The following is a 24,443-nucleotide window of genomic DNA, read 5'->3' as shown; positions in this document are numbered from 1 at the left end:
TATAAATGAAAATGTTGCCATTATAGTGAAGTTCGGCGAACAAATTGACGAATATCCATAGATAAACATCATTAAATGACATTATTTCGTACTAAAAAATATTCTGTCTTGACATTCTTGTCAATGGGTTGTCGATAAAACCAAATAACATGTCAGTGTCATTGTATTTGTAAATACCGCGAATTTATAAATATTTTATTTGTTAAAATGGGATGTGGAGCAAACGTTGTTAAAAGATAAAGGAGTAAAAATTGGTTGGATATTAATGTTTTATGTAATATTCATATAATTATATAAAGTTAAATTCAATTAAGTTTCGTTTTGTAAACATTCGCAATATTTTATGGCAGTAAACCCTGTATTTCAGAAGGTGTACCAGGACTTCTGCGATCTAATTTACGATCATTACGTACGAGATCAATTATAAAATTTACTGTCGATTTATTAAAGCGATAACGCTTCCGAAAGTCGATCGTCGTTTAAAGAAAACTGATAACTCTTTGGTGCAATGTTCTTCGAAGTGGACGGTTTTCTAGATTTTTAATAATATCTAAGCTTTGTAAAATTTGCATTGTAATTTAAAATAGTGATATAATAATGTTATTTATCGGATATTAAAATAAATTATTTCAAGTTTGTATACAAAATGGACATTGACATAATTTATTAAAAACGTATTGTCAAATTAGGTTAGTAATCACGAATCAGCTGTTGAGAGTCGGCCATCTTTGCCTTATAGCACTGTTATAGTAGGGTTCTGGCCTCTATAAGTTATAGAAGGTTTATAGAACGGTTTAGTGCCTAAAATGCGTTTATGAATAACACTTTTTAACAATCGTACTATAGCAACGTTATAAGTGTTCTATAACTTTTTATGAATAAGACCGTAAGACTTCAAGGATTTCCTGGGATTCGAACGTCGGACCCTCAGATTGCTGTGTACAAGATGAAACCTACAACATCTAATAGGAACTCAGGATACGGTAATTGATGTTGATACGAGCGAATGGAGACGTTTGAACTTCCTTTGAAGCGCAATTAAATTGAATTGGCAAACTCCACATCTTGCTTGTACGACTAATTGTTAGCAAATGAACCGTATGATTCCAATGTCTGTTTGAAGTTCGCTACTTGTCACAGATTTAATAGGGTGGGAAAATGTAAGGTTCAAATCCTTACTAATATTATAAATCCGAAAGTAACTCTGTCTGTCTGTCTGGTTGTCTCTTCTCCACGCCTAAACCACTGAACCGATTTTAATGAAATTTTGTACAAAGATAGTCTGAGACCCGAGAAAGGACATAGGATAGTTTTCAGTTTTATGTATGTAAGTATGTCATATTAATTTCTTTTAAACGCGGGCGAAGCCGCGGGCAAAAACTAGTGGACGATAAAAATGAATATTTTGTTGTAATACAAGTTCTGTAAGGTAGAACTCTTTGTTGTTCGACTCCGGCGGCACCATCGCCTATTTCTGCCTCATAACAGCAGTGTTCAGCGCTGCTGTTCTACTTCGACGGGTGTGGTAAGGGAGACATACTTTTCCAAGGCATTCCAGCTTAGTTCTAATCGAATCCTATCCCCGAAATCGCTCAACAGATTTCAATTTATTGTAAATGTCTATGGTTGGTTGCGAAATGATAGGACCAATTTTGAACTAAGTACAGAACAAGAACAAACACCGATTTTAAAATTTCTTTCACCATTCGAAAGCTACATTATCCACGAGTAACATAGGCTATATTTTATATAAAATATATTTGATAAATTTATTTTGAGGCGGTACATAGTTTGCCGGGTCAGCTACTTGTAAATAAATACATACCTAAATTTTCTTTGGCTGAAACTTCCACGTGATTGATTGAGTTTACATAAGACTGTTTGACTAATACACTACATCACTACCAAGAATTGAATATTTTATACATGCTAGTTGTATATAACATGAGTGTTTATCGACTCTGTAAAGACGGTATTAGTGTTCACAATATAATTTCCTTTGAGACAATCTACCATTTCGCAAATACAACAATGTTTGTACAAATAATCCTGTGGTTGAAGGTACAGTTGGTTGATGAGGAATTCAATCTATAGTAATGTGTATTGTATATATACTAGGTATATTGGGCAATAAGTTTCTCTTAAAAGCTTTGCTAATTAAAACGATGACAAAGTGTAATCACTGGAAACATTTTACAGCAAATATTAAAAAAATACAATTGAATTGAGATTTTTTAGAAGCAGAATAATAAGTAAAATATAATGTAGTACGAAAATTTTAATGTAAAAGTAGTTTTCTGTGATTTCAAAATATCGACCATTTTTGAGTATTTTCCTATTACGCTAATATGGCAGCTACTGTTAACTATATTTTTAAACTTAAAAAATATACGAACTCTCTTATTACTATTTAATTTATTCGTAAGCAGCAGTATTAATTAAGGAATTCAAAGTTCAGAGAACCCCTCAATATAGTATCTTCAAGGAACCCTACTCATTTTCTTTTGAGGACTGAAATTTAAAATCTTTTTCCACGCACTGCAAGTCCTCTAAAATCAGCGTGCGTGTAACTTTAGATGCACTGTTTTTGAAGTTAATGAGTATGTGGATTGTGGAAGATGGTGAGGGCATTTTAGCGTTTCAAGAAATTTTATTAAATTCTAAATTCATTCTACATATGAGCGTATTTCATCTTGATATCTATGATTAAATAAACAAGTAAACAGTTGTATTTTGTTTGTCAACTAAGTTTTGAAGTTAGTCTTCGTTAAGCGTGTTGAAAAAAATATGAGAGTGTTTTTTTTAAAACCAACGTCTAAAATCGAGACCAGGTCGGTCCAGATCCAGACCAGATCGGTTAGAATATAATGTAAGGCGAAGGGTTATATAGAATACTAGCTGACCCGGCAAATTTTGTACCACCTCAATCTATTTATCAAATATATATACTTCATATAAAATATAGCCTATGTTACTCGTGGATAATGTAGCTTTCGAATGGTGAAATATTTTTTTAAAATCGGTCGGTTTTTGAGCCTATTCATTACAACCAAACAAACAAACAAAGTTTTCCTCTTTATAATATAAGTGTAGATAACTTTTAAATATATTATTAGGTATGATATGACGAAACCTTAAAGAAGTATAACTTCTTCCGGGCGTACATACTTAGACACACGCATTATTTTGTATAAGTACCTACTGACCAGCTAATTTATCAATAAAAATATTTGGAAACATGAAAATTACAAAATTTGCCACACAAAAGCCTTCGATGAAATTTTTTTAAATGACGAAATTTTTTATGACCAATGTAATATAAAATTCCGATCTAAATATATATAACTCAAAGGTGACCGACTGACATAGTGATCTATCAACGCACAGCCCAAACCACTGGACGGATCTGGCTGAAATTTGGCATGCAGGTAGATGTTATGACGTAGGCATCCGCTAAGAAAGGATTTTGATCAGCGAGCGCGCGTAGCCGCGGGCAAAAGCTCGTGTTATATAAAATTCCGGTTGTATTTCGATTTGAATATACATGATCATATTGATCATAAGTGTGCAATGATCCTTACTAGATAGACATTCTTAAGTACAATTATATCGTAAAAAAAATACGGGAAATTATCTCAAATAAAATTATTTAAGTCCCATTTATTCCTCCTCTCTTTCCGTGTGTCACATTCCCCTTCCGTTATTTTTACCCTGACCACAATCATTATTAATGTCACGGACATTATGAATACGCCGTTATTAATGTTCTCCCCCGATATTAAATGACAAAAAGGTGCTACATTTTTATCTATATCTATCGTATTTTATCTATGCCATTATTATAGCAATATATTATATAAAGACGACAATATAGCATATTTTATTATAATAAATATGTAAAAGGGGTTGATATTATAAATTAACAAATTTGGCTATTTAGTTTAGTGATTCTGGGATTAGTGTACTAAACCTCATTTTATTTTTTTTATTTTTGGGTCGAGTTTTGATTGCTTGCCTTTACTGTATGCCTTTGATACAGTGATACCATAAATATATTCGTTTTTTAGCTCATTACATCCTCGGTCCATATTCAATACGAGCTTTTTCCCGCGGCTTCGCTCGCGTTATGAAGTAATAATTTCATCCCCTATTCTATCCCCTTGGGGGTAGAATTGATAAAAAATCCTTTCTTAGCGGATGCCTACTGCACAACATCTACCTACATGCCAAATTTCAGCCCGATCCATCCAGTGGTTTGAGCTGTGCGTTAATAGATCACTATGTCAGTCAGTCACCTTTGAGTTATATATATTTAAGATTAACCACTAAACATATTAAAATTAAAACATAAACGCGTCGTATATTTTACCTATGTTATTATTTATGCTTATGCTTTAATAACTTTGATGTGTTAAATGCTTTACAAAAACTTTCAATCCGCTTCACACTGATACTATTTCAGATAGATTTCTGTTTCTATATATTACATAACGATTTAGTACCAAATGGTCATAACTCGTGGTCATTTTTTCTCCCGATCACCGGTCTACTGCTTACAACTTTGACATATAGTTAAAAGGTCTTTGATGTATGTGTATAACGGCGTCATTCTATAACATTTTTTACAACCTATAAAACTTAAACAACAATATTACACATCGCTCAATAAGACAAAAATGGTTGGCGACGTCGACCTCGAAAATATACGGTGTATTCTTATAAAAATTAAGGTTCTTTGAAGCGGTTAAGGAAACTCCAATTCGTACTCAATAACAAACAGCGACTTCATTTAGGAGGCTGTTGCGTAAATTGAATTCCCGGAGAAAATTGAAATTTTGTTGCTTAATCGAACCAAATCCACACTTCACTTAATAAAAGTACTCTTGTGCAAACGAAGCGTCTAAACAATATAAAAAATCCAAGGCCCTTTTATTTTATTCGACGCTTCAAATATAAAGGAATGGGAATTTTATAGCCACGATACGAGATTCAGTCGCCGATGAGAGTAATGTAACCCGAAAAGTCTTTATAGTTAGACTGAAGAGTCTAACTATAAAAGAAAAAGAGAACTATAAAGAGTCTAAGAAACTGAAGAGTGAGATTCTTCAATCACCACAACCAAGTACTTACCTATTCCTGAGTAGTAATGTTCCCTTACCCTCCAAGTTATATTACGCTTTCCATACTTACAGCCTCATCTAGATACCATGGACACACACAAAGATGAATGCACAATCACCCAGACCCGAAAAATAAATCTAAACTCATCATTAAAATATCTGCCTAGCCGGAGATCGAACCTAAAACCCATTACGTGTGAGACCAGTATGGTGACCGCTCCGCCACGTGGTTTGTCAAAATCCATTGCATTACTATTTCAGCCAACCCTTTCTCAAAACTATATCGATAAACTTTGTTCGTTTAAACCATAGATTAGTAAAGATACTTCGCCGCCTTGAAATTGAATGAGGCCACGAACGGCTTATTAGTAAGTTCTTTTTTTGAATTCTTGACAAATAAAAACATTTTTAGAGAAAATTTACGAATAAATAAATAATACTACGTAATTTACATAATAAATAAATAATTATTACCAATATTTTAGGGACATTTTAGCATGGAGACGTGGCAAAACTTTTTTACGCAACTATTTCAATTCTCAAAACTGGGTACATTTTCTTGTTAGGAGTGAGTAATCTTTAATAATCTATGGTGTAAACTAAAGATTTTATCCTTCTGATTTCTGTCGCCTAAGTACATAGCAAGCATAACTCTAAGACAAGAATTACTGGTATTTTGGAGAAGGCCTACAGTAAAAGAATTGTTTCTATGTCAACATAGGCAATGCACATTGCTCAAATAGTATTCAGGCACTAAGGAATTTTGGCAAAACACATTCCATTCCACGCATTACCATCCAATCTGTGATATTCGCTTGAAAATGTAAACTGAAATTAAATATGAAAATATAATATCAAATAATAGAATAATTACTTTTAAAATTAAGCAGTGACTATTCTTAGTAACAACTTAAAATCAGCTGACTTACGTCACCATCATCACGATTAGATATTCCTACCTGAGGTCGACAAGAGATGCGCTGGTGCCTCTGAGGACTGAGAACACCTCAGAAAAGTATGTCTCCCTTATTACACCCTTCAAACCAGAACACAGCGGCGCTTAACACTAGTCTTAATAGGTGTGTCGGTGGTACCGCCGGAGTCTAACCACAAAGGGTTCTACCACCTTTAAAAGTGTTAGTAACGCCTATTTCCTACAATATATTAAAAGTTTGGAAAATCCAAAAGTGCACGACTCATAATGCTCATTTAATTATGAAATATAAAAAAAAAAAAAAAAAAAACTTAAGTCGTTCAAAATTAATTGCCGAAAAACAGCTGTACTAGGAAGAAGGTACTGCACAAGCGCCCCTGGTGGAATAAATGTACATAATATCTATAGAAATACAGTCTTGTAGTTTTCGTTTTTTATTAATTGCAATTGAACGACACTGAATTAATTAATCATTCGCATTCAGTGACCTACAATCGTCGATTAAAATTTAAAAAAAAAAATTAACTCAAATGATGGATTTTTTTACAAGTTACAGTGTTTTCAGGTTTCACACATGACGGACAGGATTTTTTTTTGACCTATTTTGGTGTTTTTTTCCAATTCTATTGCAGTAAATCAATTTTTAAAAAGTATGGAATTAATCTCCATTAAATTATCTCGACAATAGTATGCAAAATATCTTGATTCCGTGAACTATCAAGGCTATAATAATAAAAATAGCCGCCAAAATGAAGCGAAAAATTTTTTTCATTCCTAAAGCACTCTCTGATGCTTCGCATCATGAGTCGTGCAATAAAAAACAAGCATCAGGTGTCCATTATGGGTATTTTTAGTCTGTTATCGCAAAGATAACGCAAGTGATACACGGTTATATGGATAAGGAAAATATATCGCGTGAAAAATGTGAAAAAGCGAAAAATGTTTTTAATGCCTTCAACAAAGAGATTATTATTTTTCACAAAAAAAATATTTCGTTTTTAATACATTTTAGTTTATATAATTATTTATATTATATACGATATACGATATAATAACAATAATTACAATAATATACGATATATTACATTATATTAATAAGTGTATGAAAATATATCGCGTGAAAAATATTAAAAAACGAATGTTTTAATCACCTTCAACAAAGACATTATTATTTTTCGCACAAAAATATACAAAATTTTATATTGCATGCATTTTCCTTCATACAATTTAATTGATATTAATGATTTTGTTCTTATTATTTAAAAAGGCACGGGCAATGTCATATGTTTCCTGAGGGCTATTACTTGGACACTTCCAAGACAAGGGTCAATAGACTTTACCTTAGCAAACTTGTCCTTTTTTAAACCCCATTGTCCTTTTCATCGTGATTGCGGTCAGACCGTTTACTAAAAAAACTCTACCTATATATGATTAATGTTTGTCTCTATGTCCTTTATAGAATGGTAAACGATCATGTGATGATCTTTGGCAAAATTGTTGTGTACGGGCCCACGAAGGTTTTTGAGTTGGTACCATCAATTTTCGACAGATGTCACCACTGTTATTCCCGCAAACCTATATTTGTTTTGTTTTGTGGTCATTCCAGTGAAGATACAAATTTACAGTTGTATGTTGTATGTCATGTTATTTTTTTTAAAACGAGGGTGAAGCCGCGGGCACGACTAGTACTTAAATAAATTTAGAAAAGGTCCCACATCTACTAAAACCAGCTGGCAAAAAACAGGATAACTCGACGTTAAATTGAGCGTATCTGGGACAGGCAGTATTTTTGTCACTAAATGACTAAATCAGGTCGTGTGTGACGACCCCTGTGACCTGACGCTAGGGCGAATATCACATTTGTCGCAGCCAAAACGTTTTCACACAGTTTGTATCTTTTTATACAGTACCAGGATTCTTAGGTATAAGATATCATTTTACTAACTCTTTTTTTTTTTGTTTACGAGGGGGAAACCTGCAAAAGGTACCCGATGTCGTGGGAGCAACACAGAGTTATGTGTGACTCTTACCGCACTAAAACTCCCCCGGTGGCCGTCCTCGACGCTGCGTAGAGGACTACGTAGAGTTTGAGATCCCGGAATCCAACTCTACGAGTAAATTTTAATGATTGTGCGATAAGCACAAATGTAATTTCTCAAACTTACTTAATTGATTTATTTTCGATCTTAAAGAAATGTTATCGAAGTTAAAGTAATCGTGTAACCATTGGTGAATAAGAACGCTAACTTTTCGATTTAAATTAAATTTGATAAAGGAACACAACTCAAGTTAGGAAGATACTAAGCGGGCTGTATTTTTTTTAAATTCAAAATATATTCGCCGTATAACTAAGCATTTGTATTATATACTCATTTAATTGTATTGTAGGCAAATATTGCAAAATTATTCATATAACTGCGTTACCATGCAAATACTCGCGATTAGGAGCAGCCATAACAGCGGTGTACCTGGCTTCATGCATACATCGTATTTATAACGTTTACGTTACCATTTGGGCAGTGGTAACCATAACCTAGTAAGAAGATGATAACATACACAAAGTTGCGGAGTCAATTCGCATTTCTAATCTCAATTCGCATGTTTAGGTTGTCTAAAATATGGCAAATGAAATGAAATTGCGTTCAACAGGCTTAGGGGATAAGGATTTTCATAATAAGTTAGTTGAAAACGAGAATGCAGGCCACCTGATGATAAGAGCCTGCTCTTCATATGTACCTATCTGTAATCATCCCCGATAACATGAAAGTCATGCTAGAGACCGGCCACATATGCATTGGTACCCTTGAAAACTAAGTTGGCACGTCACTTTATAACCTACTTGCTTAAATGGAAATGAATTAATGTTGAAAAGTGATAAATGATATTAAAGGAAAAATGTAAACCAGGACTCCGAACTATATTTGGGACAAAAGATGGTAAAATTAAAAAAAAAAAAAAAAAGTAGGTTTTTGTACTTTACCACTCCTAAACCAAAAAGAAATATTTATTCAAGGCGTTCCAACTTAGTCCTCAGGAAAAGAAATACATCTTTAGCTGACCATATATAGGGCTCTAATCTTATCTAAGGTCGAATACAAATGTACATGGGTGGCAATGGCCATTTACCATCAGGCGAACTGCATGTTCTTTTAATACTTCCATATTATAAAAAATACCCTACCTACCTATTAACAGTACCCTTACCATGAGTTTACGTTTTGACAAATATGACTGTTTTGGTATTTGTTTACGTATTTGCCCATACAAGTTCCAATCAGCGCCCCTAGCAGATTGTATCAGAACTTTAGTGTCAGTAACGTAACATTAAATGTCTAAATTGACAAAAAGGCGCTTTATGAGGCAGACAAAAAGACTTGAGCACTTACTTATTGTTAAGTTTGCTCAGTCTACTGAAGCAAACGGAAGAAAATAATGAATTGAGTAAACGTAACGTAAAATTGTGGGATGTTTTGAAAACTCATGGTAAGAGTACTGAACACGCTTATAGAATCCATACATATAACGTCAAAATTCCCCACACACACCTGTTCATCTCATCTCCACACAACGCGGCGCTATTCTCAACGTTTAAAGAATACGAATTTGATATTTCACCGCGGACACAGCTTTCGAGATTATAAACTTGCAGAATAGCACTCCACTCAGACATGTAGATGAATTTGCATGTCTGTTCTAGTTACTTGTACTCGTGTGGGTCGGTGTGGGTAGCAAATATAAGTACGAGTAGTTACGTCTATAGTGACAATAGAAAGGACATGGGGAGAAAAATGTCATTTACGACTACCGATTATTGGTAATGCAATTGATAATAAGTTCTGAAACATATGTCAAAACTCAAACAATCCAAAGATGCAGTAAAAAGCGGGATATTTTTTTTTATATGAAAATCATATGTTTTTTTTTAAATTTAATCTCGACAGCATTTGAGAACATCTTTGAAAACTTTTTTAAAAACTGTCAGTGTAGGTTTCCTTACGAGACTGTCAATGCAATTTATTAATTTCGCATAATTTCGAAAAATCAAGTGCACGCCTGAGATTCGAACCTTGGACTGTGATTAAAATAACTTTTAAAACGACTAGGCTATTACTGTTTTTTTATATGACAGATAAAATACATCTTATATATAAAATTCTCGTGTCACAGTGTTAATTACCATACTCCTCCGAAACGGCTTTACCGATTTTCACCTAATTTTATATGCATATTCAGTAGGTCTGAGAATTGGCTACTATCTATTTTTCATACCCCTAAGTGATGAGGATTGTTCCCCCTTAACGTTTTTTTATTTATATACAGGTAACACAACGTTTGCTAGTAGCATATAATATAGGGGAACCTGTTGAACCTTGGCACTATGTGTACCTAGGCCACTGGACTCGTTTCAAATATTCGCGCAATAATAAATTCTACTGTCTATGGTATTCGGTACAGCACTACCAACTATTCAATGTGAAGTTAGTCACATACGGCCATTAAGCCGGTGTTTGGTGATATCGACGTTAAAAAGTTTTGTTGGTGAAAAAGTAAGTATTTCTAATGTATTTTAAAGTCTGATAGTTTTAAAAGTTTTATAATAGTCAGTTACTTTATATATGCTATGGGTTCTTTTGTTTAACAAGCGTTAAAACAATAAAAATCTTACGAGATAAGTAACCTCAAAACTATTTAAATTCCACTGTTTTGTTGAAGTGGGAGTAGTGTTGTACCTCGGTCACTGACGATCAGTTGTTCCTTGGTCAGTGGCCAAGGTACAACCTGAATGTTGTACCTAGGACTTCGAAATATTTAATTAAATTATTTCACATTCATGTAATATATTCCAAATGAAATAAATTTATTATTTCAGAAATCATGCCTAGAAGTAAAGAAAAGAAGAAAAGAACGCTTATTAATATGAATGATCTGACAAATGCCATTAAAATGATTAAGGAGAAGAAATTCTCCACTTTCGGTGCTTCCAAACATTTTGGGCTACCAAGAACCACTTTGCGTCGTCATTTAAAGCACTGCTTGGAAATAGGTGAGGATGTAAGCAGGTTACACGAAAATCTTGCAGTTAATCAAGTTTTTGATCACACTGAAGAGCAAAGTCTAGTTGACTATATTAAAGACGCAGCACACTTGCAATTTGGATTGACTCTAAAAGACGTGAAAATACTTGCTTATCAATTTGCAAAAGCGAATGGAAAAAAATACCCCAAGAGCTGGGATACAAACAAAATGGCCGGAAATTATTGGCTGCGATTATTTAGGAAGCGATACCAAAACGAATTGTCTTTGAGAAAGCCTGAAGCTACTAGTTTGGCTCGCTCTTCGGCGTTTAAAAAACATACTGTTAGTTTAACGTTCGACAATTTTAAGAAAGTCCTTTCTCAATGTCCCTCTGACATAAAAGCGACAGATATCTGGAATTTAGATGAAACTGGATTATCCACTGTCCATGTTCCTCCAAAGATATTAGCACCTCTTGGCGCGAAGCAAGTTGGGTCAATGACTAGTGCTGAAAGAGGAACGACGGTTACAATGATAGCGGCTATTAATGCAGGAGGTGGTTTTATCCCACCCATGCTGATATTCCCTCGTGTAAACTTTAAGGATTTTATGCTAACCGGGGCTCCTGAAGGCAGTATTGGAGGCGCCAATCCTTCCGGTTGGTCAAATGAGTCCATGTTTGTGAGATTCCTCCAGCATTTTATCAATTATGTAAAGCCTACCAAAGAACGACCTGTTATTCTCATAATGGACAATCATGAAAGTCATATTTCAGTACCCGCAATACAAATGGCCAAAGATAATGGTGTGAAGCTTATTACTTTACATCCACATACTAGTCATCATATGCAACCAGTAGATAAGTCGGTTTTTGGGCCTTTCAAGTCTTATTTTAATACAGCGGCTAACGTGTTACTAATGTCTCCAGGTCATGTGGGAAAACCATTAACTATATATGATATTGCTGGCTTAGTAGGAAAAGCTTTTCCCCTTGCTTTCACACCAAATAATATTTGCAAAGGTTTTAGTTCAACTGGTTTCCACCCTTTGAATGAAAACATCTACACAGATGCTGATTTTATGCCTGCATCCTATTCTGATCGTCCACTTGCTGAAAAATCACCCATCAGAAATGATCAGGTGCCTGTTAGTCAGCCAACTTCTTCAGGGTTCGAAGTTGTATACGAAAAATCAGACACGTTGATATCGCCAGCTATAATACGCCCTCACCCAAAAGCCGAACCTCGTAAAGAAACACGAAAGGGGAGACAAAAAGGAAGATCCAGAGTTTTGACCGATACACCAGAAAAGCAAGAAATTGAAAATATAAAGACTAAAAAACAGATTTCAACTAAATTTAATCAACCAGGGTTCACAAATCTTTCGGGAAAAAATAGGTTAATGAATAAAAACAGATTAATTAAAGCAAAAAAGATCAAAAGAAGAATTCTATCCGAAACAGAAACTAGTGAAGATTCTACCAACTATTCAACGAGTGACACATCTGAAGGTGCCTCCGACAATAACAGCGAGGATGAAAATCTACAGGTCGAACAAGTTAATAAAGAAAATTACAATATTGGAGACTATGTCATATTTATATATGAAGGTTCCTATTTTGTAGGAAAGGTAGAATCAATGTCTGAAGAGGGTGTATTACTGAAATCTATGCAAAAATCGCTTAAAAACTGGAAATGGCCTGAAAAAGAGGATTTGAATCTGTATCCTATAAGTGACATTATAGAAAAAATTAAAATCCCGCAAAAAGTTAATAAGAACAGAGAAATTTACCATGTTCCAGAGATACAAAAGTACTGGGATTACTTCTAAATGCTCAAGGCTGAATAATATATTTTTACATTGATAGCATTCTAATAAAAGCTAGTCCTAATGACTGATTAGAAAGTTAATAGAAAATTTATAAAGTTAATTGTTTATATATTTTATTTTCTTTAATTTTTAAGGTAAGATTGATTTGTAATATGTGACAATAAAGTGATTAAAAGTTAGTTCCTTTTGTTTAGTTGATTTTGTGTCAAAAAGCTATAAATATTATTTTGAATTTGTTTAAAATTTCTTATTTGTTTTGTTAAATATATGAATAGAGCCAATAAAACGATTTTGTTGAGAAAAGTTAGTAATTTATTTAAATTACCTCCAAATTCTTAATGTGTCCTAGGTACAACATGGTACTGGCCCAGGTACATAGGGTTTGTTGTACCTTGGCCTTAATTCCCATTTTTTTTAACTTCTAATATTATATGTAAGTGTAACAAATACATTTCTGATATTTTTTTAGTGAGTAGCCAAATAATTGACCTTTCAAAATATGTAAAACTGATTTGTGTGGTGTACAGCAAATCACAATAAAAAATACATATCTAAAAAACTGGCCTAGGTTCAACAGGTTCCCCTACTTGAATTATAATAATCATATAAGCATATTATGCACACAATAATTCGGAGAGCTCTACCAACCAGAAACACAATAGAGCGCTTCATTAAACTTCGACATAGGGTTAAACCATTTATCAATGGGTTAACGGCCCTCAAAGCCCGTTTATATGAAGATGGAACGGATCTTAATATCCCCTAACTATTGGTAATGGTGAACCAATATGTCACAAGTTATATTTACGACAATTAATGTAGTTTTCATGTTGTTTGCGTTCTTGAACAACAATTAGTTGCTTCAGCGATCGAACACGCATAGGTTCTGGGTTCGATCCTAATGCAGTTATAGTAACAAATTAGTTGTATTTTTTTATAATATAGGAGTAGCAGACGAGCATGCAGTCCACCTGATGGTAAGTAGCTACTGCCGCCCATGGACATCTGTAATCAACCACAGAAAGGATTAGACATTCCTACCTGAGGTCGGCCACAGATGCACCGCTACCCCTGAGGATTAAGCTGGAACGCCTCGGAAAAGTATGTCACCCTTACCACACTCTTCAAAACGGAACAAAGCAACGCCTAACACTGCTGTATTTAGGCAGAAATAGGTGTGGCGGTGATGCCGCCGGAGCCGAACCACAAAGGGTTCTACCACCTTCAATACAGTAATCATTACAGTAGTCATCATCCCATTACTGTCCCACTACTACGCCCGGGTTTCCACTTAAAGAGGGTTTTAAACTATATTCAATTGCGCTGGCCAAGTATGAATTAGTAGACTTAACGCACTCTTTAGTATTTTTTCCTTGAAATATTTTCCTTCGCCGTTCAAGCAATTGATAATTAATTTCTAATACGCACATAACTTTGAAAAATCAGAGGTGCCTCGGATTTGAACCTGAGACCCCTGGATATGAGAGGCAGAGTTTCTAAACGAATGCTTATATACTTAACGTTATCTAAAGATAGTTGTAGATATATAATTTTAAACTAATATTATCGCGGAATTGAGACATCCTAATATTTCACGGATATTCACGATTCGTGACCACATCCATGCAATAGATAAAATATCGGCAATAAAGAAATTAAAACCGCATATCTCGAGTACCCGTTACATATAATTGCAGATAATTCAATGATTCAAACAAGCGACATAATTCACAGCTAGATGCCAACGTGGCAGCATCCGTCATCGATCTGGCAATGTAGGCCATATGTTCCAACGTATTAGATTAGCCGTTGCATGCATATCGATTCAAAGCACGAATTGAGTTAATACTCCGATTGTGCGAATATAGTCACTTTACTGAAAGCTCAAAGCTGTAACTTATTGTAAATCAAATGTGCACTATCAAAATTGTCAGAAAGAACATCATGAAGTGTGCATTATTAAAAAAGCAATGATAGCCTAGTGAAGTAAGAAACTCGGCCTCTTGATCGAGGAATCCGAAGTTCAAATCCCAGGGCACCACGGATATGTCATTATGATATTAATTATTACTTGCTTAAACGGTGAAGGAAAATACCGCGACGAAACCTACTTACCTGAGAAATCTTAAAAAAGTTTTGAAAGATATGTGAAGTTTACCAATTCTCATCAGCGCGGTGGTTTATGGCCTAATCCTTCTCTTCTGAGAGCATCAACAAGACCGCTAGGTAGCATTAACTACAAAAATACTAAATGTCATAATCCATAACAGGTTGTTTTATTATAACAACAACCAAAATCTAGTACAATGAAAATATAATAACATTACAAAAACAAACGACCCGGCAAATTTTGTTTGAAGCTGACATAACGAGATTAACAAATTTGTAACATGGTTTACGGAATATCACAAACGGGTTGCATGCATGACAGCCGCAGTCCAAACTTGTTACTGTTGGGATATAACATTCAGCTTCCAAACAAAATACGGAATTCAACACTAATTCCAGCTCACAACTTTATTTGCCAGCCACTTTATTACAGCTTAAAGTTTGAGGTTTGTCGTTGTCAACACATTTTGTCCCACTGGTGAGCACGGATCTCCTCTCAGAGTGAGAGTTTAGACCATAGATCATACATAGTTCGTACATAGAATAAATGTGAATTGGTAAACTCTACATACCTTTGAGAACTTTTTTAGGAACTCTGACATGTAGGTTTACTGTGGATGATGCTACGAAATCTTGTATCATCATCATCATCAACCCATTACTGTCCCACTGCTGGGCACGGGTCTCCTCTCAGAATGAGAAGGGTCTTGTATAGGAAATCTTGTATACATAAATCTTGTATATAAAATTCTCGTGTCACAATTTTAGTTACCGTTCTACTCCGAAACGGCTTTACCAATTTTCACCAAATTTTATATGCATATTCAGTAGGTCTGAGAATCGGCTACTATCTATTTTTCATACCCCTAAGTGATAAGGGTTGTTCACCCTTAACATTTTTTTATTCATATGGAAACACAACGTTTTCCGGGTCACCTATTACGTTTTATAAAAAAGTAATTTTCAAAGTGAACCATGGATTATAACGTTATACTCGTAATATAAAATACAATGAGTGTTTTAATATAACATGTACCCCCGCAATATGAATACGTGGAAATTTTATATTATACATTTTACAACGCTTGTTTAAGAATTTCATTTGCAAATGTGGGACTCTGTGCAACGTGCATCTTTTTATTTCACAACGTAATATGCACTTTTCATATTTCCAGGCTTTGGCCCGGTCTTGAAGAGGCTTTCTTGTGTAATAGCGTATACTTTGTGTTGGTAAACTGGATATGGTTTAAAGTAATATTACATTATGTATGTTTGTAAACCGGCTATTTTTAAAGTAATATTAATTTGTTCACAGAGGTTGGGTGAAATGCTAGAATTTAATCAAAATAAAATGTACCGTTATATTTTAGAACCGGCATAATCCTTTATTCAAGGTAATAATTATCAGTTTTGAGAAATTAACATTATATATTATAGTCGTCAGGCTGATTTTTTTTAAATATATAAATACAATAATGAAAAGTGTAACGATACGTCTTAATTATGTTTAAATCTGTCAAGAGGTTTAGTCAGAGTGTGCCAATGAATGAACCATAAATATGAGTAGGTACATATGCCCGATAAACATTAACATCTGTAGGTACCCTTACCATCTCCGGTTGTGTTCCGTCTCCGGTCGTGTTCCGTTGGAGATCCCGGAGTTCTCCACCAAACGCTGAGGACGGCCACCTGGAGGGTTTTAGTGCGGTAAAAATCCCACATAACCCGGGGTCACTCCCATGGCGTCGGGTACCTTTTGAAGGTTTCCCCCTCGTCAACAAAAAAAAAGATACCCTTACCATGAGTTTTTACGTTTTGACAAATATGACTGTTGTGGTATTTGTTTACGTATTTGCCCATACAAATTCCAATCAGTGCCCCTAGCGGATTGTATTAGAACTATAGTGTCAGTAACGTAACATTAAATGCTAAATTGAAAAAATGGCGCTTTATGTTTTGTCGCTCTTTTTTGCGAACATGTGAGGCAGACAAAAAGACTTGAGCACTTACTTATTGTTACCTTTTCTCAGTCTACTGAAGCAAACGGAACAAAATAATGGATTGAATAAACGTAACGTAAAATTGTGGGATGTTTTAAAAACTCATGGTAAGGGTACTGTAGTCAAATGAAAATTATATTACCGTTATGGCAACACCGTTCTCATAATGATGAGCGATAAAGATTAGTATAAAAAGTTGGAATGAACCTCTTGAACATACATAGATTTCGTAGAATACAAAAATATCCCAGCAAACCTACATAGTTATGCTCGCTACAGAGCAACCCTACTCACATATTTATGACGCATCCAAAGAAACTACGGCCTTAAATCACACCTTTCTTACTAACACAGGCCTTAACTTTCTTCCAACGAAACTGTTAAATTAAACTCATACAATTTCAAGTTAAAAGTATTATTTGTGGTTTCGTATTTTTTTATAATATAGTCCATCTGATGGTAAATGGCTACTGCCGCCTTGGACATCTATAATCAACCCCAAATATGACTAGATATTCCTACCTGAGGTCGGCCACAGACGCGGCGCTATTCCTGAGGACTAAGCTGGAACGCCTCGGAAAATTATGTCTCCCTTACCATACCTTTCAAACTGCAATACAGCAGCGCTTAACACTGCTGTTATAATGCAGAACTAGGTGTGGTGGTGGTGCCACCGGAGTCAAACCACAAAGGACCTTCAAAAAAGGTAAAAGTATTTAGTTACATACTTCTGCCTTATAGCATGTAGTACTTTGTGTTCGTTAAAAACATTCGATAAAATACATTTAACCGCAACACCCATGAAACCACAACACGGCATTTCGATCTATTTTCAACAACTAGTGGTTGGTGTTATTGCAGAGGTTCTATGCAGTAAAAACATCACATGGAAAAATATGGCTGTTATTAAACGCCTGATGGACGTGAAATATTATGGAAACTATTAAAACAAAAAGGAATAATTAGATATGATAAAAACATAGAGTATCGTTAAAAATACACACAATACTCACACACATTGGAAACAAAGTGTACAGTACGTGAGTCAAACACATTAGAGGGCTCATGACGGCATAAGAAATCGTCATGCTACTTGCCGTCACGGCATACGAAGTACCCATAAGGCGCACCAATAGATATTTCACATCAAAACACCATATACACAACACAAACGAAAACCGCCGAATTTGATAAATGAATTAAAATACGCAAAACGTTAGAAAGTGTCGAAACGCGGAAATATAGTTCCAGAGCGACACTCATAAAGTACTTAATACGTGATAGATCGATTATTCCACTCACGATGCGGCGCAAGCCCCGTTTCAATCAAGGCAGGGCTGTCGCGGCGTTACAATATTAGCTTGAGATTATTCTGATGATCAATTTCACAAAATACTCTTTACTTAATGGTATAGAAGTTACTGGACTAATTTTCTGAACTAAACCGAAACATGAAAAAGGTGGTTTGTAACCCTTTGTGGTTCGACTCCGGCGGCACCACCGCCACACTTATGCTCGTCTGCTACTCCTGTATTATAAAAAAAAATCGAATCTCCTTAATTTGAATGACGAGCTTTATGAACTTCTTAATCATTTTAATTTTGCGTAATTCTGTTATATTCCGTTACACATATTCTGTTATCGTCACATGCCTAGCACATTTTTTACAATAGCTAGTAATTTGTTTAGTCTTGGATAATAGAGCATTGGATGAAATCACAAAGCATCACTGAGAGGCTTCTCAAAATGGCCTGCCGTCTTTCTAAACTTCTTCCGCCTGAATTTACTGCCTTATCTATTTCTACGACCAACCACAAATATCATAGATCAAAGTTGAGGTTAGTCACAGTTCCGTTGATATCCCTAATAACTAAGTTAGTACCTCGTAGTTACTTGGCACGGACTTTAAACCACAACACAATAACACGAATACTGCCGCGATCAATCTATAGAGAGCTTTACCACAATGTCATATACCATATTGTCGGGGATTATTTGACTTGGTAGATAAAATCTAAGCATAATAGTTACTCTACTTTTTGTTGCTATCAAATTTCTAAGCTTAAAGGATAAAAAATAACCTTGTAATAAATTAAGGAAATTTATTTTCTTGCAAAAGTCGTTTTATTTTAATACCTCTACGTTTCAACAAATATTAAAAAGAAATATATTTTTTTGATTAAAAAATCGTATTTTATTTCTAAAACGTCAACCCTAAGCTTTATTGGTCGCGCTAGCAATCGGATGCATTTGTATCGCGATTTAAATAGAAATTATCATGGCGTGGGAATTGGAGCAATCGCGCCGTCTGACACCGGAATTACCTAATAGTTCTATCCACCGCGTTTATTACTTTTTGCCAGAGTGCAAAGGGTAATATGTTTCGAACGCATATACGTATGTATTTATGGTTGTCTTCTTAGCACACATTGCAGCCCAAACGGCTCGACGGATTTTAACTAGTGAGGTGACGTTAGATTCGTCTAAATTGTGCCAGTTGGGTGTTTTAATTCTGTAATTCCCTCTTTTCCTCTCCAGTTCTCTACTCCCTTTTATATTTATCTGGTATAAATTTAGGTTCTTCGCATGGGCATTTTCCTCATCATCGTTCTTTATATACAATCATAATTCTTACTTTTTGTCTTTTTTGAATGTGGTATAACTATTTGCGGTCTATATCTGCCTAATAACAGCAATGTTAAGCGCTGCTGTGTTCTAGTTTGAAAGGTGTCGTTAAGGAGACATACTTTTCAATATCTATAATCTATTTCATAATTGGGTGTCCAAAATGTAAACAAAGGTGTTGACCTATCAAGAAAATATGTTTCAAATGGTAGTTTCTTATTTTTGACGATATTAAGGTAACGATAATAAAATAATAATTTAAATAAATTAGGATCAACTTACATTTTCAAATATCAGCTGAATTTCGTTGTATAAAATATTAATAAAAAGAAATCAAGTTTTATAGTAGAAAATTAAAATATGATAATGGTAACACAATCGGGATCTAAAATATTTTTTGTGCCGCCATTTTTAAGTATTGTAGCCCAAGTTATTCTTTTTAGTGATCGTGGTTGAACTCGAATGTTTTCTCGATTTCATAGCGCGTTAGTTAAATTGTGTGTAGTTGTTAAGGTTTTCGTTATTTGTTGAGTTTGTTAAAGTATTTGTTTCTTGTTAAGTTACAATACCTGTGATCGTATTTTGAGAATGACATTTCTTTGTTTACATTTTGGACACCTAATTATGAATCAGACTATAAGTACATATTTAAAAATATTAAGATTTGAAAGTGAATGTAGCGTTGATAAATGCTAGATTAAACTTCTCGCTGCAGTAGAGATAGTAGAGAAACAAAATTGGATTATGCATAAATTATTTGCAATTTTCTTAGAATTCTCATACGAAAAGCAATTGTGAGAAAACTGAAAATTCTGAAATTCTAAATTCTAAAATTTAGACTTAGTATATAAACCTATTGAAATATCCTTCTCTACTTTCTCCAAATCAGTATTATTTGAAAAGATCTAGCTATTGAATTGTTTCATGATGTTTCTTCTCCATTCAAGTTACGTGTCCACACTTTTCACAAATGATATATTACAAATAGTGAACAGAAGATTGTAATGTAGATCTTAATTCGGTTTTTGTTCTATTAACGAGATTTACAATGGTTACACAAAATCTCGACTCTCTACCCTCCTACTAAGAGTCTCAATCGAGAGTGCGCTGAAATGAGCTGCTTACGCAAATCACTTAAGCAATCGACTTTCCTTACAGTGCACTACTTTGTGCTCTTATTTCTTAGTATATTTAAAAACAAATAAGGTTACTTGTTGTTATAAGTTATACTTTATACTCGTGAATATTTTAAAATTAACAGTACTTCTACCTCAACTCGCTTATAAAAGCTCTGCTACCTTAAGGAATTAAATTAAGACTCTTTATTCAATAAATCTATCTAGACTTAATGCCAGGATTATCAAAATTTAGTACTATTAGTTACTTTATAAATTAATTTGTACCCAAATTGTATTTTCTTCAAAATGAGTATTTTCCTTTCGTTTATCACATATCATTACTTACCAAAATTTGATCCTAATTACCGACACTATCCGATAATGGAGTAATACAGGTGTTTTTTTTTTCAAAATGAACTCGTTTGATTACCCGGCTAGAGAAATAGATAAAAAAACATCGAATGATGTAGTTTTACTTTTTATCAAAATCGGCCTCGTAACTCAATATTTTTCGATAATCCTTGTAGTTTCGCTTTTATTTTCGGCCCTGAAGGCCCATTTGTTTCTCATCCTGTATATGCAAGAGTATAGAAGATTTTCATTTTCATTCACTTATCAATATAGCTTACCACGTTGTACAAGGTTACCATTTCAATATGCCACGTGTAGATCCTCGGCCAGACAGATGCTTAAGTCATATACCTACCTGTTTAATTTTTGTATTGATTGTAAGTATTCGTATACTGATCTTTTTGTATGCGCATATTACTTATAGACATTAATAGTGTGAAGCATCACCACTAACTAATATTTAGTACAGGCGCTATGAACAAGTCTGCTGTGCTGGTGAGGTGTCAATGGAGGGTTCTGAACGTTGCCGGGGAGCCGGAACATCAAACAAAGCATTAGTCGGTTAATTGCTTCCGGGGAACTTAAAGTTACTCGTTCGGAAAGTTGAGCTATTAGCAAATAGTAAAGTAATGGCGACAGATTCCCTATTCAGGAAACAAATAAATATAGTTCAAAAAACTAAAAAACACGCTTTTAGAACCTGATAAATGGAGCACCCCACGCTTTTTCCACAATTATACTATTTACTGTTCCTTAATTGATTCTTAGATTGAAAATTATTTTCTACTTTTTAGTTGATTTTATCATAAAAGCGTGTTTTTTAGTTTTTTGAACTATATTTATTTTATTAATTTAGTATTTGTTGTTATAGCGACCACCATTATGCATCGTTTGTAAAAAATCAAGTGTCTATTTATTACGGTTTAAGAGGTAAAGCCCAGTGACACACGAACAGACAGCGGAGGGTTTCGTTTTAACCTTTGAGTACGAAATCCTAAAAATCATTCTACAAGAGGGCATTATAGATATGTTTCAAACCATTTGAGTTATAGGGAAATAACATTATTATTTTCTAAACAAAAAATCACGCTATAACAGTTATTGAAACTAAAAAGCAATAATTATTTGCAATCTAGTAACTTGCGATGAACCTTCTCTAAGGCGCTTGAACAATCTCGCCTCGAAAATCGTTAATCCTGAGGACGTTGATAAGGACAATGGTACAAATTTATTAAAATCGTGTATTGTCATCGGTTTTTGATAATTCTTCAAAATTTTCAATTAAACTGAACGTTAAAAGTGGATAGAAATCGGGTTCAAAGATTCCGTTACTTGTTACTTACATACATACCTACATACATGCATACATACATACAACCCAAGCTAATAAAAGCGTCTTAATAAACAGTGATTTTTCATTCATTTTTATATATTAAATAGAATTAATATTCGTTCATGCACAATGGCCATTAACAGACCAATAATCAACTCCAAATTGGACTGAAGTCATATTATGAAATCGGCAACAAATATGTTACTAATACTTGAGGATAATGTTGGAACCCCACGTGTAACTCCGCCTATTTCCATTGTATAACAGCAGTGTAAGGCATTGCTATGATCGTGTTTAAAAAGGAAGAAAGATACAATTATATAAGGCATTCCAAGTTAGTCCTCCAGGTCATAGATTAGTAAAGATACTTCGCCGCCTTGAAATTGAATGAAGTCACACGCGGCTTATTAGTAAGTTCTTTTTTTGAATTCTTGACAAATGAAAACATTTTTAGAGAAAATTTACGAATAAATAACTAATACTGCGTAATTTACATAATAAATAAATAATTATTTCAATTTTTTTAGGGACATTTTAGCACGGAGACGTGGCAAAACTTTTTTACGCAACTATTTCAATTCTCAAAACTGGGTACATTTTCGTGTTAGGAGTGAGTAATCTTTACTAATCTATGCTCCAGGGTAGTAACTTATCTGTAGCCTACGTGTGATAGAAATCTAAGCCTATCTGGGCATGATCATAGATATCTATGGGCTATAGTGGCCACCCTCGGGTGGACTGCTTGCTACACTCGTTTGCTAATTAAATTTATTCAAAAAGCAAGGGACGTCTCACGTTACCTGTGGATATGCAAAAATTTAAGCCCTTATTATTAGCATACCCTCATACCATTTGACATTTTACCGTCATGTAACTGAATAGCCGTCACTAACATTGAATATTGCAGACATTTTACGAAGCAATTATCAGAAAGGTCCGTTTACTTTAATTTGAAAAAGAAAATATAAAGCTTTTTATTTTATTTAAATAAATTTAATGCCACTGTTTGCTGCCAGTAAAGATTATTTTACTTTTTTCAAATAATAATTTAATGACATCTTTCTAATATAATATCATATTAACAATAATTACATGTGTTGAAACATGTAGGCCTTATAATATTATAGAATAAAATAAACTTACCTTTAACTTCATTGTTTCACGCGAACACAGAGATCACAGTTTCCAAAATGTAATTTTAGTGAGATATATCAAAATCGCTCACGAAACATCTTTCGCACTAAAATTCAGACTAAAAAGCACACACGTCTTAGTAACAAATCTTTATACACTAGCCGGGTCTCGAATTAAAAAGATACAAGTTCCAATTTCAAATTTGACAGCCAGGAATATTCGGTATGTCATTATTGTTAATTTAACCACTTATTTATTTTATTTAGGTTGTTCTATGGATTTCTCGTGTGAAATCCGGGATTTTAATGTGTAGGAACGTCGTGTCACGGCCCGGGAGATCCCACGGGCTCCGGAGGCTGACTCTCGCCCGTCCGCCGTTCGAAGCTACGTATACTGCGCCTCCCCTCTTGCGTAACTATTGTTATAAATTAGATAATTTCTTAGCACGTCCAGACCTTACACTGGTATGACGACTTCGCGATTGCACTCAGAATGTTTAAATTAATAAATCATTGTAACGATCGCGACCTTTGATTAATTTACTATTGAAATTGTGTCTACTGATATCTCTGTTGCGTTCTCATAACATAACTACAGTTGTAATAACTTTTAAATAATTATATTTTTTACAATTTTATTTACAATAAAACTATAACAAGTTTTATTGTTCCCAAAATTCACAAAGATCATTCCCTCTACGTAGCTTCGAGCATCGACCATGTTTCAGGAAAATCCTCAGTGCGCACGCGTGAACTGAGAAAACTGTGAGCGAGACAGGAACACTAGTTTCGTACGTGTAACAGAGATGACACTACAGTCGAAAGTAAGTGCATATAATCCACTCAATTTGTTGTCTAGGCACGTACGGATTTT

The 24,443-nt window shown here is 34.3% G+C and overlaps 1 protein-coding gene across 2 annotated transcripts in view; it reads right to left on the bottom strand.

The window, feature by feature from the left end:
- The window catches only part of LOC140757658 (uncharacterized), a 92,682-nt gene extending 68,428 nt beyond the window's left edge, over nucleotides 1–24,254 (bottom strand). For both annotated transcript variants that reach the window (XM_073093528.1, XM_073093529.1), the window contains exon 1: nucleotides 23,580–24,254. The gene's annotated coding sequence lies outside the window, so the exon portion shown is untranslated. The remainder of the gene's footprint in view (nucleotides 1–23,579) is intronic.
- Nucleotides 24,255–24,443: the final 189 nt, after the last annotated feature.

This window comes from Epargyreus clarus, unplaced genomic scaffold, assembly GCF_041222505.1.
Source record: "Epargyreus clarus isolate Ecla_fem2 unplaced genomic scaffold, WU_Ecla_fem_2.2 ptg000004l, whole genome shotgun sequence".
Taxonomy (NCBI): Eukaryota; Metazoa; Arthropoda; class Insecta; order Lepidoptera; family Hesperiidae; genus Epargyreus; species Epargyreus clarus.
This window is presented reverse-complemented; position numbering and strand designations above follow the sequence as displayed.